The sequence below is a fragment of the Panthera uncia genome (assembly GCF_023721935.1).
Source record: "Panthera uncia isolate 11264 chromosome A3 unlocalized genomic scaffold, Puncia_PCG_1.0 HiC_scaffold_11, whole genome shotgun sequence".
Taxonomy (NCBI): Eukaryota; Metazoa; Chordata; class Mammalia; order Carnivora; family Felidae; genus Panthera; species Panthera uncia.
The window spans coordinates 72,552,214-72,570,590 of NW_026057578.1; positions in this window are offsets into that span (position 1 = coordinate 72,552,214).

Here is an 18,377-nt window from a genome sequence, read left to right on the forward strand (position 1 = left end):
CCTCTTAAGCAATTTCCTTTCCATTTTAGGTTATGTGAAGGTGCTTGAAATGTACACATTGAGGAGGTAAAATATTTCAGAGAACAGATAAAAATTGAAAGTATGATAGAAGAGAACAGTCTCTTACACTCTGTGGAAATTGTGAGTTCATGGATAGAATGAGGCAGTGTTTGCTGCTTTTATTTATTAATGACTCCAACACACCATATTGAAAGGTGAATTTTTTTTTCTCCTTCTTCATAGTACCAAATAGTAAATGCATAGCATTTTAGAAGAGGAAAATCCTTTAAATGTCTAATGTCCTTGTTTCATAAATAATATCTGACATTTACAAAGAAATTTACAATTGCTTCCAGATAGTATGGTTTCATAGACTCTTCACAACTCTGTTACTATCCTCAGTTAAAAATGAGGAAATGAAGACTCAGAGAGCTTAAATGACTTGTGTAAGATCACAGAGATGATGATAATAATGATGGGTAATATTCATTGAGTGCTTGCCTCTGTGCAAAGCCATCCTCATGCATGATCACAATGAATTCTCACAAGAGTCCTAACACCTTATACATAATACATTACAAGCTGAAATTATAAATCAGTGCTCAGAAACTGAAAATATTTTTTCACTGAATGCTCTTCTATAGACACAAGATAAATATTGAAATTAATGTGATTCTCTTTTTAGCTTGTGTTGTATATGAAACTGATCAATCAAGTAAATAGTATTCTCATTTTGCAAGTGAGAAAATATGGAGAATTAAGACTACCATAATAGCATTGTGGTAGCTCATGCTCACAAGCTGAGGCAAGAACCCAGTTTTCCCCAACAGACCAAGTTTCCTTTCTTTGCCATGTATTTCAGAGTATTGAGTGGGCAACTGGCAACTAGGAGCAAAGTTAAGGACAAAGTACACCATATTCTGAATATTGAGACCAGATATTACCTGTAGGATTTAATGAGTCAGACAAATGACTCTCTCTCCCTCCAGGAAACTCGTCCCTGTACCCTGCCCATCATCATCTGAGGCTGAACCACTCCTCAAACCCTATCTACTTTTTGACTAGATAAGGGGAGGTGGACATGTTGTTAGAGTCATGAATTTTGGCCTACTGGAAAGCACTGTGGCTTCCCCTTTGAGGGTGCTCTGAGAACCATCTACAGAGAGTGGGATTAAAAGAAGATAATGATATCTCTTTAAAAAAAGTTTATTTTGAGAGAGAGAGAAAGAGAGAGAGCAGGGGAGGAACAGAGAGAGGGAGAGAGAGAATCCCAAAAAGGCTCTGTGCTGTTAGCATAGAGCCCGACACAGGGCGCGATCCCGTGAACTGTGAGATTATGACCTGAACCGAAATCAAGAGTCGGATGCTTAACCGACTGAGTCACCCAGGTGTCCCAGAAGGTAATGATATCTTATTTCTTTGTCATCAAACCATATGATTGATCCCAGTGGTTGTATCAGTGAAGGAACAGAGAATCGAAATGAGACAATAGGGCAGAGAGAAGTGAGCTAGCAGAGCAGCCTGTGCCTACCTTGTGACATGGCAGTGATATGTGAGCCTCCCAGAAGTCAAGAAGCCTCCATGAAAAGTAGCTGGACTTGAGCTGACTTGTCAGTACCCTCCATAAGAGGCCGTAGCAACTGGGGAGTATTAGATCAAGGTGAAGACTTTGTCCTGCGGACACCCCTCAGTAGTCTCTAAAGAACCCTCACATGTACCCCATGGAAGAGCCAGTGTCAGGATGTCTGCCACCCAGAGGCCAATAAGCAGCATCAGCCAAGAGAAAGCCCTAATGCAGCACTGAAAGAGACACTTGTCCCTTTCTATCTCTGCTTCTACTAGCAGCTCCAACCCTCAAGCCCACCACTCGAGAAGGAAGGATGGAAAAGTGAAGGGGAAACCAGTCCCCTTTCCCGTGTCAGGCCCTAGTCACAAATGGCTTGGCCTACAGGAAGGAAGGGGCTGCAAGTAAAGTTTTAAATTGGACTGGATTTCTTTAACATAGTCGTATCAAAACTGTAGGAGCTGTCCCAGAATGTTGTTAGTGGTTGGAAGTTGTACTCTGAATTCAGGCTATTTAGAATGGCTATTACATTTGCTACAAAAATATATGTAATAGTCATGGCTTACCTGGAGAGCTATGTATCCTTTTCAAATACGCAGAAAGTTTTATGAGATGATATTGTCAGGAACCAAGTAGAATCTTTAAAATCCTTCATTATTGTATGCTCAAAAGGAATGGAATTGAGAAAATATGGACCAGTAAAAAGACAACCCCCTCCTTTCTTCTGATTATTCCTTTTCCTACAGCAGGTATCTTGGCATCTGACCTGCCAGAATGACGATCTTTGATTCCAAGTCAGGTAGTTCACTTTTGCATAAGAAATCATGACTGATAGAGTCAATCAAACAATATTTAACAAGTGTCTACTATCATGAAAATTATGGGAATTAAAAGCGCATAAAAATGGTTCCTACTTTCAAGGAGGTTACGATCTAGATAAACATATACTCATCAAAGATAAGAGAATGTATGACAAGTGCTAAACGAACAGAAGTGACAGCAAAAGTACTGTCTGAATTGAGATGACCTGGATGCCTTCTTGCATTGGTCATCAGATCAGAAAAGGTGAGACTTGAGCAATGCCATGAAGAATGGGTAAGAGTAAGTGGGCAGAGACAAAGGGCTGCTGTATGAGGAAATGGGCAGAGATCAGGGTGGTTTGGAGGTCGCACTGGAAGGTATTGAGTCCCCTCAAACAAATTCTTCATTAGCCAACTTTTCTTTGCAAATATTGGAAACCTAATGCAAATTGGCTTAAAAAAATAAAGGACGTTTATTTATTGGCTTATGTAGCTAAAGAGAACTAGAGGTAAAGGGGGCTGTAGAGGTGCATTAATTAGGGCTGTAGCTCCATTTCTCCACTGTTCTCATAGTCTTCTCTTTATTATCAGCTTGGTGTTCTTGTTGGTTGCAAGATGATTCCTCAAGTGTATAAGTTAACTATTGCTGCATAACGATCACTTCAAAATTTATGAATTAAGCAGTCAACGTTTCTTATCTCACAATTTCTGTGCAACAGGTATCTAGGCATGGCTTAGCTGAGTGGCTCTATCTCAGCGTCTCTCACAAGGCAGGAGTTAAGATGTCAGCCAGGCTGTGGTCGGTCATCTGAGGCTTCACTGGGGCTGGAGAATCTACTTCCAAATTCACTCATTTGGCTGTTGGCTGGAGGCTTCAGTTCCTTATTAGATGGGCCTATGTATGGGTTTCTCATGTTATAGCAGTTGGCTTTCCAGAGAGCAAGTGATGAGAGAGAGAAAGGGGTAAGGAGAGGGAAAAGGAGGAGAGAGAACCCTGTATGTTATAATGTAATCTCTGAAATGACATACCATCATTTCTTCCCCACTCTATTGGTCATACAGACCAATTCAGGGACACTGTGAAAGGGGTATTATTCAAAAATGTGAATATCAGGAGGCTGGAATCATTGGGGCCACCTTAAAGTCTGATTACTACATCTGGCTTATATGATTCCTCGTTCATATCCAGGAGAAGAGACTTGCCTCTTTTAGCCACTGAACAAAACTTCTCAGATTTGCTCTGATTTTACCATCCTTAAGCCAATTACAGTGGCCAGGTGAATAACAGCTACTGAGTGATTTAGGTTTGGGTTATGAGCCAATGTTAGTTTCAAGGAATACAGGATGACCATGATTGGCTTAGACAAATTAAGGTCCACCTGTAGTGGGAGATGTGTTTTGCTGCCAAACAGCATGGTTGCTCCACGAAAGGAGTGGGTGATATGTTTGGGAGGCATCCACAGCATCCTCTACAGTCTGCCTCTGGCTACTCTCAGCATCATACATATCTTCCTCCCTACCCATACACTGTTAACATGCATTTACAGCCTCTGTCTAAAGGGAGACAATCCAAAGTTCAATTCAAGCTCCAAGTCCAGCTTCTCTGGGGGTTGTCTATCTCTATCAGGTATGGATACCATTCTTCACAGTTATTATCTAAGAGGCCCACTTGTAACACAACCAATATGGAATTGTGGAGAAAGAACAGGATAACTTCAATAAAACTTTCAGTGGAAAAAGAGAGGCTAGAATACAATACATAGCTTTCCGTGGTCCACAGCACACATCATAATTTACTGGACAGGAATTTTAAGCTCCTTGCCCTGGTTAGAAGAGAGAGTCTGTGTAGGGAGGATAGGAAGTGAGGTCCCAGGAACTAATTGCTGCCAGATTGTTGAGAGCCTTTTAGAACTTTAGCCTGTAGGCAATGTAGAAAGAAAGAGGATCATTGAGCATTTTTGAGTAGGGTAGTGAAATGGTCAAAATTGCTTTGGTAAAATTAATTTGGAGGCATTATGCAGTATAAATTCACAAACTCCTTAAAATAATGCCCTGGGGACAAGTTTCCTCACATAAACTGAAGGTGATGCTTGCAAAAGAAATGTTAACAGATTCCACAGTAAAAATCCATGTATAACCCAGGTTTGTCTCTTTCCAAATAGAAACTGTAAGTTGTTTCTAGGCACCTACATGAAACAAACAGGGTGGTTCACGTTGTGTCACTTCCCTGGCATTGATTCCAAATTAGAATGAATGAGCTTTTAAGACTGTTTTATAATAGAAAGGTAGAATTGGTAGGTAGAGAGTGATTGGGACTAAGTTTAACTTGAAAAAGTAAGAAAAAAATTAGTAGGGAAAGCTTTTTAGATAAAAATAACCCTTTATTTGTGCATGGTGAAGTAAATAAAAAAATTACTGTTTTGTTTTTTAAAGATTTTATTTTTGAATAATCTCTATACCTAATGTGGGGCTTGAACTCATAACCCCAAGATGAAGAGCTGCATGCCCCACCAACTGAGCCAGCCAGGCACCCCTAAAAATTACTGTTTACATTATTTTACTACTGTAAGCCCAATGCAGTTAGCTGGTTAAAAGTTTGTGTAGACTGTGAAGCATTTGTATTTTAAAGAATCAAGCTGGGGGTAAGTGAGGCTGTGAGCACGCGGTGTCACCTGCCATTGTGAGGGGTCTTTACTAATTCAGGATATTAAGGAATATCCTAATAGTGATAAAGCCTGTGAGATTTCTCTTCAGATGGTCTGGAAGAAATCCAAGAAGGGAAGTGGTGGAAAAATGGATTATTCCTATTCGAAACTTCAGATTATTAGGATTGGATTTGTATTTTGACTTATTCCTAAGAAACAGATGATAGAACCTCCCTCCCAACCCCAACACACACACACAATAAAGTTGTTATTTCTCTAGTCTACAGCCTTGAGTGAGTATGAGTGAGTGAAATGTATAAAAGAAAACATTTTTTGAGGTAGGAATAGATTCATCATTGAGTTTCCCTGCCAAATTCAGAATTAGATAGTGGAAAAATACTATTTATTTTGAGTTTGTGAATCTGCCAGCGAACTGTTGGGAAAAATAAAGACAAGCCAGATGAGGACTTGGGTTATGGAATGAACCATAGATGACATATGACTGAACTTTTTGAAAGAAGAATATAGTTTTTCCTACTTTTATTTCCCAGTTTTAGTTTAGAATCCTTAATAACTTTGATTTGCAGCATGCTTTTCTATTGTACTGAACTATAGCAGCAAAATGGAAAACACAGCATACTGCAGTGTTGAAATCGACCTTAAGGGTTGGGAAATTGAAAATATCAAGTTTCCATAGTAACACTAATTTAGTCAGATCACACATGTTGTTTCTGAGCCATTAGTTTACTCTTATGATGTTAAAAGAACATAATATTTGCTCTGTAATGTGGTTAAGTTAATGTTACAATGCAAAGCAATTTCATATTTTCTGCATGTACATTTTATTATGGTAGGCTTGACATTTGATTGCTTGTAATATTTTAGAAAATGTGAAAATGTTCTAAAAGCTTTTTTAAAAAAGTATCTTAAGATAATTAAACAGGAAATTATGAACATATCATAATTAGAAAAATAAGGTAAAGATTAACTGAATTTTGTAAGTTTGCATCAGCATTTTTTTATGTTTGTTTATTTTTGAGAGAGTGAGAGAGGACACAGAGCATGAGTGGGGGAGGGGCATAGAGAGAGGGAGACACAGAATCCAAAGCAGGCTCCAGGCTCTGAGCTGTCAGCACAGAGCCTGACACAGGGCTTGAACTCTTGAACTGTGAAATCATGACCTGAGCCGAAGTTGCATGCTTAACTGACTGAGCCACCCAGGTGCCCCTTGCACCAGCATTTATTGCTGAATTTCTGAGAATTTATTTGGTCTTCCAACTGGATAGCTTCTACATGATCTGATTATAATTCTCACAGTTACCACATTCTTTATGATATATCCTTCACATCTACTAGGAATTTGTCCCACTTCCTTTTAGAATTCCCAAATTCATGAATACTACTATAGGCTGGTTGTGGGGGCCTATTATTCCACAAAGAAGCCTTTTCCTCCACAACTTTATGAGTTACCACAAAGATAATGATCTAGAGAAGGGCAAAGCTGCCTTCTCAGTGGGTCCTCCTCCAGTGCACACACCAAGCATATCTTTATGACTGGCCCTCATATATTGGTCTTCTATTGTGTGTGGTTCAAATCTGCTTCTCAATAAAATGACAAAATGCTACATGTCATATATTCAAGGCCACTCATGATTGAGGATATTTATGCCTGTGTTTATAAGCAAAATTAGTCTGTAGTTTTATCTTCTGCTGCCGTTCATGAATATTAGGGTATAAGCTACCCAAATTTCCATTCAGTTTACTAAAATTAAAAAAGAAAACAAGTAAATTCAATGAAAATAACAGTCATGCTTTTTGAGAGATAATTCATTTGGTTGACTGGACTGTTCACTTCTTGCCTGAGTCTAAGTAATGCTGAGAAATTTAATTCAATACAAGAAATAGCTACTGAATGTCAATTATGCTAGGCATTGTGCTAGGTACTGGGGATATATTGATAAATATGTATCGTAGTAGCAGTAATAAGTTGCATAGTGGGTAATAGTGCTTGGCACTTGGTAATCACTAGATACACTTTAGCTATTATTACTATTATTATTATTATTTTGAAAAGGAGAGAGAGAGAGAGAGAGAGAGAGAGAGAGAGGAGGAGCTGTAGTAGTATTCATGGGAACAGGAATAGAGAGAGAGAGAAAGAGAATCTTAGCTCAATCCTGCAACCGTGAGATCATGACCTGAACTGAAATCAAGAGTTGGACGCTTCATCAATTGAGCCACCCAGGAGCCCCTATTATTACTATTATTATCATTATTTGTATTCCATGTGCCAGTACTTACTTACTTCATTTAATTCTTATAGCAACCCTGTTGAAGTTGTAGTGAATTGAAGTGGTATTACCTTCACTTTTATAGCCCAGAAACTGGGGCTTTTAAAGGCTAAGTAACTTGCCTGAGATCACCAATATGATAACTGGTAGAAGCAGAATTCACACCCAGAATACACTTGACTGCCAAGCCAGTGTTCACATACATTACTCTATCTAGCCTGTCCCTGGCTTAAAGAAGCTCTCACCTAGTTTTTCCAGGAACCTCTGTCCAATAACTAACTTATTCTGAAAGTTTCCAGAGGAGGTCTTCTGGGGCTGTATTCCAGTAACTTATTCCCCTAAAGTCAGTTAGAAAAAAAAGTCTAACACAAATCTCATGTATTACACTTGAAATCTATTCCTTCCTTAGTCTAAAGAAGAAAATATATCTACCCATGTTGCTACCCAAAGTCAATACGTTCTAGTATTTTCTCTGATGTATACTTATAAAATTCATTGTTCAGTGGGGGGAGGGCACAAGTTATATTATGAAAGCTTTGTTTTTCTGGATTTCTCTTTAATGTTAAAAAGCTCTGTTAAGGAACTGAATCTTTTGTTGTCTATTTGGGTACTCTTTCTGCCCTTGACTTTGATCGTGTTTCAACATTATTTTCCAGAGTCTTCTGACTGCCTGCTCATGGGATACGTTCTCACCTTGTAGTTTTTAAATGCTGTGTTTTCACACCAGATGATGGGCATAAGAGGTCATGAGAGGATGGGAAGAGAGTCAGTAAATAAAGCGAAAGCAAAGGTATGAACATTTAGGGCCAAGTTTAGTGCATAACTTCTCTTGTGTGAAATAGTTTTTTTTGTGGTTAAAAAAAAGCTATCATTTTGGGGGAACCATGACAGAGTTTTGGATGCTGAGACACCAGGGGAAGGAGTTTAAGTAGACTGAAACATAGAAAAGATACAGAATGAAGGTAGGGTAATTATTGTACTGCTACTAAGAGGCATCCTAGGACTTGACTATAGTCTTATATGCCCTTCAGGGTAAATGACATTGTAGAAAATCAACCTGTTTCTTCCAAAAGGAGAAATTGTTCAACATTTCCTCTTTTTTCTTGTCCAATGGCTCTTATAAGTAATGTTTTCAAACTCTAGATTAAGGGATTGTGCTCATATTTCCCCTAAAAATAAAGCCTTATGAGCACTATATACTTAGAATTGAAGTTCTTTGTGAAAGATGGGTGAATACCTAGAAATCAGGCAACTTTCTGAAAGGAAAAGTAGTCTTTATTTTAAAGGAAGAAAATTCCAGTGCATACCAAGTATGACACAAGGCTAATACCCACCCAGTGGCCAGATATATTTTCCTTAGGGATTTTGTTGTGTTTATTCCTCTAGCATTTTTTCATTCCTGACTTTTGGGGTGGCCCTTCTGTGAAGAGTTTCCTCATCCCAGCTGTTATGATGTTTAATATAGAGTTGCCAACTTCTGATCTGGCGGTTCCAAGACACAGGGTGAGGAAAACAAAGCTTTCCAGCATTTTGAATCCTATCCCCCACCCGCACTGGAATTAGTGCTTTCATCTCTGGTCAATCCTGAATTGTTTTCAACCCTAGCTTCGTCTCTGCTCTCCCCCGGAATAGCAGAACAATTACTAATCATAAAGATCCATGTTCATGTCCGGAGTTCAAATTACTTATGCCTCACACAAACCTCAATTCATTTCTCTTTCCTCTTCTATCTCTCCCCTCTCCTCTCCTCCACCCAAGTAAATTAGCTGATTTTCTTTTGGGGAAATATTTACTTTAAAGAGCTGTTTTTTTTTTTTTTCCAAGATAAAAATTAGATTCTGGTTTTTAAATGAAGTAGGGTGTAATTTTTTCTTAGGAAAAACAGGATAATCATCTGGTTTTGATCCTAATGTTAGTCCATGGGATGGCTTGACATTTCCAATATGGAAAGTCATGGTATTTCGTTTTAGAAATATATAAGGATGGCTGTTCCCTGCTTCTCCCTCCTGCTCTCTAGCCTTAATTGTTTAATTTTAAGGTAGAATGGTCCTGACTGGTCTTGTGTTTTATGCCTGGCCTGCAGATAAGGAGTTTGGGATAAGCAGAACTCAAACTCAAAGGTAGAAAACAAGGCACAGATATATGAAGAAACAGCCCATTTTACCAAATGTGGAAACACATAAATCTTAACAGTACTGTACCTTGTTGCTTTCTTCTGGTACGTTCAGCATGCTATTATACTGTGAATACTTCTGGCAACAGAAGGTATTTAGGAGATCAAATGGTGAAATAGGAAAATGTTCTTTGGTTTTCCTACTGCCCCCAAGTGTCTGGTACAACATGGCTGTTCCCATATGGCTGTGTTTAAGGACCTCACCCTCAGAGCCCTCACAAACTTGCTTTTAGACAATATCTCATGCTCTGGATCTTTTCTTCGTTGTTACCATCCAGAGGAAGGATGGGATTCATTGACCTGAAATAATTGTGTCTACTTCCCTTATACACACCTGTTCCTAGATACGTACAGGAAGGTAGACGGTTGGAAAAATATTAGCATCAATATAACATTTTACACTTTTACAATAGGAATGTTTTAGAATTAATTCCTTATCCCCAAATAAACTCTACTTATATAACAAATTAGTGGAAATTTCAGATGATGTCAGGATAATTGGATAGGTATCTGGGAGCAGGCAGACCTTCTAGTGTTTTACAGGATTTTATGCATAAGGTCAAAGCTGCCTTGGAATCTTCACTTGTTTTCTATTGAGAAAAGTCCCTATTACTTCCATAAAAGGGTCTTAATGCAAGCTTCAAAGAAAAATGCAGATTTGTAATGAAGGAAGAATGGGTCCTTATTCTAAAGATATTTGGCCAGGGGTGCCTGGGTGGCTCAGTAGGTTAAGTGTCTGATTTTGGCTCAGGTCATAATCTCACAGTTCATGGGTTTGAGCCCTGTGTCAGGCTGTGTGCTGAGAGCTCAGAGCCTGGAGCCTGCTTCGGACTCTATCTCCCTCTCTCTCTGCCCTTCCCCTGCTCGTTGTCTCTCTCTCTCTCTCAATCTCTCTAAAATAAATAAGCATTAAAAAAAAGATGTTTGGCCAAAAAATACAAAGATTAAATGGTGTCCCCAATATTTCATAGCAGTCTAGATGAGGACAACCCGGATTCCTATACTGTTTTCACTGTATTATTCTAGGACTTTTGTATGCTTGACAACTCTTGTTCACATTTCTTCTCTTTTTCCTTTTCTGCCTCATCAGTATTATTTATACTTTGTTTCCATATATGAAAAAATATTCCTTCCAAACAGTTAAAATTCCTATAAAAGTGCTTTTTTGTTTTTTAAAGAATGAAGGTATGTACGAATCTACTTTTGCAGGATGGAGAATATTTAGGAGATCCAAGTCATATTTATATTATTATTGATATTGACATTATACTTGACTCATCCCTCAAAAATCACATATGGTGGAAACCTTTTATAATTGCTTGTGTTGAGTTGATTTGAGTATCTCATTTACTGATGAGGCATGATTTCTTTGGAATTCTTTTGTTTATGAAAATATGCTTTGTATATCATCTACCTGAATTTGTATAATAATTAACTTTTGCAGAACTTAAGAAAATAATTCCTTCCTGTTTAAGCACTAAAATGTGCTTTTTAAATTTTATACCAATATAAAGCATAATTTTGTTTAGTATTAAGGAGCTGCATTGGTCAAAATATTAAACTATTTTTGGTTTGTTTACTCATTTTCAGTTGTCAAAATAAGCATAATTGGAAACAGCTGCCTTGAGATTGTTTTTGACAACTCTTCACATTCAGATCTAACATGGATAACTTTAAGAAAATGAGCCTTATCTAATTATGATTTTTCCTAGAGTATATAGTCAGATTGCTATTCTGCAAATTAGAAGATAATTAAAAACAGAAACTGATCATTTAAAAAGTAGTACCACGGTTTTATAGAAAGACATTTTCCATGGCTTTCTCATTTTTACATAAATTGATTAGCTTCATTTGGCTATTTTATACACATCAACATTTTACTAATCTTTGGGATGATTAAAATGTAAGATTAATAAGATTAATGAAGTGTTTCCCTACCCTTTTATTCTTGTCCTCAAGCTGTAAACTTTTTGTAATTTCCAGGACAGCTTAATAATATGATTTGATATTAATTAGTAAGAGATTTAGAAATTTTCAATATTTTAATACATTTTGTGATTAAATAAGTACATTTATTTTAATAGTTCCTCGGGTTAATTTATCTCACTCTAAGTGAGCTCTTGATTAAATTTAGAAATTAGGAAACTATTGGAAATGTTTTTTTAAATACAAGTTTTATACAAAATCCTATACTATTGGATAACTTTTAATTCTAAATTTATCCCTATAGTACTTACAATTTATTTTTGGAATTTAAAAAAGAAATATCATGTGCTTAGATATTCTCTGGTCTCTCCTAGACCAGAGAGTTTGGCAAAGACCAGAATAAGGAGAATCAAAGACACCTACGATGCATCTGAAAGTATGGGAACTGCTAATTTTACTGTTAATGCTAGGATTCCATTCCTATGTGCACATTAACATAACTCAAAAAAGAAGGAATTGGGCTCAAAAAAACTTTGATTTTACATGGCAATATGGTAAGGCATAAAGAACACTGGACTATGGGTTGATGGTCCTGTGTTCCAAACTTTGCTTTTCTTTAAGCCATTTCTCTAGGCCTCATTCCCCCCCCCCCCCCCCCCCCCCCGATGTAATGATGACGGTGGATTAGATGAGTTTCCTGTTTTCACCCTCTTTGATATTTTGGAATATTTGGAATGCAGTCTACAACTGACTCCCTCTCATGTTTCCTACACTGTCCAGCTCAAACATTTTGCATTTTCCTCAAGGTCTACACTTTATCACACTCATTGACTGCAGATGACTGTAATTCTGAGAACGACAAAAATAGCACATCATGAACCACAGTAAAAACAGAACCAAGGCAACAACACTTTGTTTAACACAAGCCCCTAACTAATGAAGACTTTCTGAGTCCTTACTGAGAAGTCCTTGATGAAAAAAATAATTCATCTCCAACTTCTGCCATCTATATGTAGTAGGTGGTGATCCTTGCCCATATGGTAACCATATGAGGAAATGACTGCTTTTGCCCGCCATCAACAGATTTCCTGTTACCTTGGTAACCTTGCATTTTTTTCCCTTCAATACCTGCTGTATTCTTTGTTTGGGGAATCAATTCTATTAATGATTGGACTCCATTATAAGACTCCATTATAACATTAAAAGTAAAAATACTTTCTTTTTTTAAAAAGATCTACTCTTTTAGCAACTTTCAATTATGCAATATAGTATTATTAACCGTAGTCACGATGCTGTACATTACATTTCTCATTACTGATTTATTTTATAACTGGAAGTTTGTACCTTTTGACTTCCTTCACTCATTTCTCTGACTGCCATTTCCCCTTTCCCACCTCTTCCTTGCCTCTGGTAACAAGCAATCTGTTTTCTGTATCCATGAGCTGGGTTGCTTTTTTCTTTTTCTTTTTTTTTTTTTTTTTAAGATTCTACATATAAGTGAGAACATCTGTATTTGTCTTTCTATGACTTAATAGGTGACTTATTTCAGTTAGAGTAATGCCCTTAAGGTCTATCCATGTTGTCACAAATGGCAAGGTTTTATTTTTTATGGCTGAATAATATGTCATTCTCTCTCTCTATATATTTAACCTTCTATCTATCTAGATCTATCTACATATCTATAACATATTTTCTTTTATTTTTTTCTTTTAATGTTTTTATTTTTTTAGAGAGAGAGACTATGAGCAAGGGAGGGGCAGAGAGAAAGGGGGACAGAGGATCCAAAGTGGGCTCTGCACTGAGAGCAGTGAACCCGATATGGGGCTTGGACTCATGAACTGTGAGGCTCAACTGACTAAACCACCCAGGTGCCCCTCTGTATTTTCTTTATCCATTCATCTGTTAATAAATACTTATGTTGTTCCCATGTCTTGGCTTTTGAAAATAATGCTGCAATGAACATGAAGGTGCGTGTATCTTTTTGAGTTAGTTTTTCCATTTTCTTTGGATAAATACCCAGAAGTGGAATTGCTGGACCACATAGTTCCATTTTTAATTTTTTGAGGAATCTCTACACTGTTTTCCATAGTGGCTACACCAATTTACATTTCCATCAACAGTGCACAGAGTTTTCTTTTATTAATGTTTTGGTCTCTGAGTTTTTAATATTGTACACTTTGCTATCAAAGATCCTTCTGCCTCAAATAGGGTGTGTTCTTCCTCCTTTCAAAGACTAGCTCCTGCACTTGTGGTGTTCTGTCTCTCAGAACATTGTTCCCTCTACTCTGAACACCATCTTGCATCTTTAATATTTCCTCATTGTAGTCTATTTGTCTGAAATCATAGTACTCTTCTTTATCTGGAAAAAGGCCCTTTTCTTTCGATTTACTACTCATGTTATTTCCCTTTTACTACCAAAAGTCTTGAAAGGACCGTATTCACTTTCTCTGCATTAGGGTGATCCAGAAATTCCAAAACTGTTTGTAGCCTGACTTCTGCCTTCAACAATCTGCTGAAGCCACTCTGTTTAAGGTGACTAAAAATTTTTCTATCACTGAGCACAATCACTTTCTCTCAGTCCTCCAAACCACTGCTGGAAAAATACTGAAAATCTTTCCTCCTTTGGCTTCTTTACATTATGTTTTCTGTTTTCCCCACCTTTCTGCCAGCAATTATTTGTCTCATCTTTCTTCTATAACTTTATTGTTTCCTCAAAGATTTGATCAATTTGATCTTAGCATCTTTTTCTTCATTAAAAATGTTTTAATTAATTAATCTATTTATTTTCGAGAGAGAGAGTGAGAGAATGTGAGGGAGGGATAGAGGGAGAGGGAGAGGGAGAGAGAGAATCTTAAGTAGGCTCCACACTCAGCGTGGAGCCTGACACAGGGTACTCTCCCACAACCCTGGATCATGACTTGAGCACAGTTTAGCAACTGGATATTGGATATTCAAATCTTTTCCCTATTTTTATTCCTGTGTACTTTTTCCTTGTTATTTGTAGCAGTTACTTATATTCTGGATAATAATTCCTTATTAGTTATATGCATTCCAAATATCTTTTCCTATTCTGAGAGTTCTTTACACTCTATATTGTTGTTTATAAGCAGTTCTTAATTTTAATTCATCAGTCATTTTTTCTAATATGAGTACTTTTTGTGCTTGTTTAGAAAATCCTTCCTGGGGTGCCTGGTTGAGCATTATACTCTTGATTTTAGCTCAACAGTTAGTTGAGCATTATACTCTTGATTTTAGCTCAGGTCATGATCCCAGGTTGTGGGATTGAGTCCCATGTTGGGCTCCACACTGAGCATGGAGCCTGCTGTGGAATCTCTCTCCCTTTTTCTCTCTCTCCCCTGCTTGCACTCTCTGTCTCTCAAAAAAAAAAAAAAATCCTTCCCTTGTCCAAAGTCAGGAAGAAATAATCCATCCTGTATTTTCTAAAATTTGCTGGATTTCAGTTTTGTGCATGATCTTAGAGTCCAGTTTCATTTTTTTCATTGTCCCAGTATCATCTTTTGGAAAGTTGATTCCATCCTCACTGCTCTGCAGTGCCATCTCTGTCACAAGCCAGGTGTCACACAAACCTATTTCTATGGTGTTTCTCAGATCTCCTGCTCTATTTTTCATCTACTTTTCTGTCCCTGTGCCAATACCGTAATGTTCTGATTACTATAACTTTGTAATATGTCTTGTTGTCCAGTAGAACAAATTTTCTTCTGGACGTTTTCTCTTCAAAAGTACTGTTATGAGCTGAATTGTGTCCTTCCCCCAAAAGATATACTGACATCTCTAAAACTTCAGAATATGACTTTTTTTTTTTTTTTGGAAATAGGGTGATTACAGTAGTAATTCATTAAGATGTGGTCATATTGGAGTAGGGTGAGCCCTCATTCTTTTTTTTTTTTTTAATATTTATTCATCTTTTTTTTTTTTTTGAGAGGGAGAGAAACAAAGTGTTTGCACTCATGCTCATGCAAGGGAGTGGTGAGAGGCAGAGAGAGAGAGGGAGAGAGAATGATGTGGGGCTCAGTCTCATGAACTGTGAGATCATGACCTCAGCTGAAATCAAGAGTCTGATGCTTAACCTACTGAGCTACCTAAGTGCCCCAGGTGAGCCCTTATTCTAATATAATGGGTATTCTTATAATATGCTGGTCATATAAAGACAGAGGCACAGGGAGAAGGCTATGTGACCATGAAGGCAGAGATTGGAGTTATGCAGCTGCAAATCAAGAAAAGCTGAAGATTTTCAGGAAACCGCTGGAAGATAGGAAGACACAAGGAAGGATTCTCTGTACAGGTTTCAAAGGAATCCTGTAACACCCGGATTTTAGAATTTTCGCCACCTGAAATATGAGACAATAAATTTGTTATTTTAAGTCACCCAGTGGGTGGTACTTTATTACATAGAGCATCTCCAGGAAACTAATACAAGCGCCTTGATTGCTTTTGGCCTTTTGCATCAATATAAATTTTAGAAGTAGTTTGTCAAGTACCATAAAAGCTTGTGATTTTGATAAGATTGCATGAATCTACAAATAAATTTGGGGAAGAAGTTACATAGTTTTACTATTGAGTGTTCCAATAGTTGAATCTAGTATTCTTCTCCATTACTTAAGTTGTCTTAAGTGTTCTGAACAAAGTTTTATGATGTTTTTTGGGAATGTTTATTTATTTTTTAGAGAGAGAGCATACAAGCAAGGGAGGGGCAGAGAGAGAAGGGACAGAGGATCCAAAGCAGGCTTTGCGCTGACAGCAGAGAGCCCGATATGGGACTTGAACTCACAAACTACAAGATCATGATCTGAGCAGAAGGCAGATGCGTAACCAACTGAGCCACCCAGGCACCCCTCTAAGATTTTCTTTATAGAGGTCTTAGAAATCTTTCATTAGATTTATTCCTAAGTAATTGGTAATGTTTAATGCTATTGTAAATGATGTCTTTTGTAAGCTTAGGTTTTCCATTTGTTGCTCGTATAGAGAAGAAATAGAGTTTTTGGACATTGAATTAATATTCAGTGACTTTACTAAACCTTCTTGGTCTAAATTATAACAGTTTATTTGGGTTTTGTATAAAATCATTATCATCTGTAAATAATGATAGTTTTTTTTCTCTACTTTAGTTTCTTATTTTTAATTTTTTAAATTTCTTCCTGAATGGGTCCTCCCCTACAACGTTGATTAGAAACAGTGATAGCCGGGTACCTAGGTGGCTTAGTTGGTTAAGTGTCTGACTCTTGATTTTGGCTTCGGTCATGATCTTATGGTTGTGAAATTGAGGCCCGGAGTCAGGCTCTGCACTGGGTGTGGAGCTGAAGTCTGCTTAGGATTCTCTGTCTTCCTCTACTCCTCCCCCTCTCTTTCTCTCTCTCACAAAACAAAACGAAAAACAAAAACAAGAACAAAAACAAAAAAACAACAAAAAGAAACAGCGATAGCAGTCTTCCTGGTCCTGTTCCTGATTTCCAAAGGAAAAATTTTAGCATTTAAATTAAGTGTGATATTTGCTGTATGTTTTGTAAATATCCTTTATCAGATTAAGAATATTTCCTCCTGTTCCTTGTTTGCTAAGAGTTTTATTTGGTTAAATCATAAGTGAGTGTTAAATTTTATTAAGTGCTTTGATCTGCATCTATTGAGATGATCATATTATTTTTCTCTAATTTGTTAATGTGGTGAATTACATTACTTAATTTTTGAATATTAAACCAGCCATGAATTTCTAGGATAAATACACATTAACCATGATCTATTATTATTTTTACATGTTGCTAGATTAGATTTATGGATATTCTATTAGAATTTTTGCATCTCTCTGGTCATAAGTGAGTTTGGTCTGTAATGTATTTTTCTTTTCTTTTTTTTCTCACAGTTAAAAATTTTTAAATAATAAACTTTGGTTTTCAGAGTAATTGAACAGAAAGTAGAGTTTCCATTCACCCTTGCCACCATCCACAATTTTACCTATTATTAAAATCTTACATCAGCATGATACAGTTATTACAATTATTAAACCAGTATTGACACATCTTTTTTTTTTTTTTTTGTAATAACCTTTCTTATATTGTCATTGTCAGGTTTTGGTATCAAAATTATGCTAGCCACATTAAATGAATTGGACAATATTTCTTATTTTTCTATTCTTTGGAAGAGTTTATGTAAAATGGGAATTATTTATTCTTTGTATGTTTGGGAGAACTTAAGAGTAAAGTCATCTAGTCCTGGAATTTTCTTTGTGGGCAGGCTTTTTTTAAAAATTACTGACTTAATTTCTTTAACAGTTATAGGACTTTAGAGTTTTCTATTGCTTTTGATGCCAGTTTGATATGTTTTTCTATGATTTTTTTCTACTTCATTTAAATTTTCAAAACTTACTGGCAAAAGATGTAAATAATATGCTCTTATTATTTGTTTACATGTGCAGAGTCAGTAGTGCTGTTCTCTTTTTTACTTCTGATATTTGTTATTTGTTCTTTCTTCCTTTTCCTGATTAATTTCATAATAATTTTATCAATTTTTAAATGTTTATTTTATGTTTTGAGAGAGAGAGAGAGAGAGAGAGAGAGAGAGAGAGAGAGAGTGCACAATCAGTGGAGGGGCAGAGAGAGAGGGAGACACAGAATCCAAAGCAGGATTCAGGCTCTGAGCTGCCAGCACAGAGCCCAACATGGGGCTCGAACCCACAAACCGTGAGATCATGACCTGAGCTGAAGTCAGAAACTTGACCTGAGCTGGAGTCGGACATTTAACCAACTGAGCCACCCAGGTGCCCTAAATTTTATCAATTTTGTTAATCTTTTAAAGAAGAAACTTTTAGTTTTGTTGGTTCTTCTTCATTAGCTGCCCTTTATCTTTATTATTTCTTTCCTTCTGCTTTCTTTAATTTTATTTTTCTTCTCTTTGTCTAATCTCTTGAGATAAATATCTAGCTTATGAATTTCCATTCATTCTTTCCCTTTTTTAAAAAATTTAGATTCA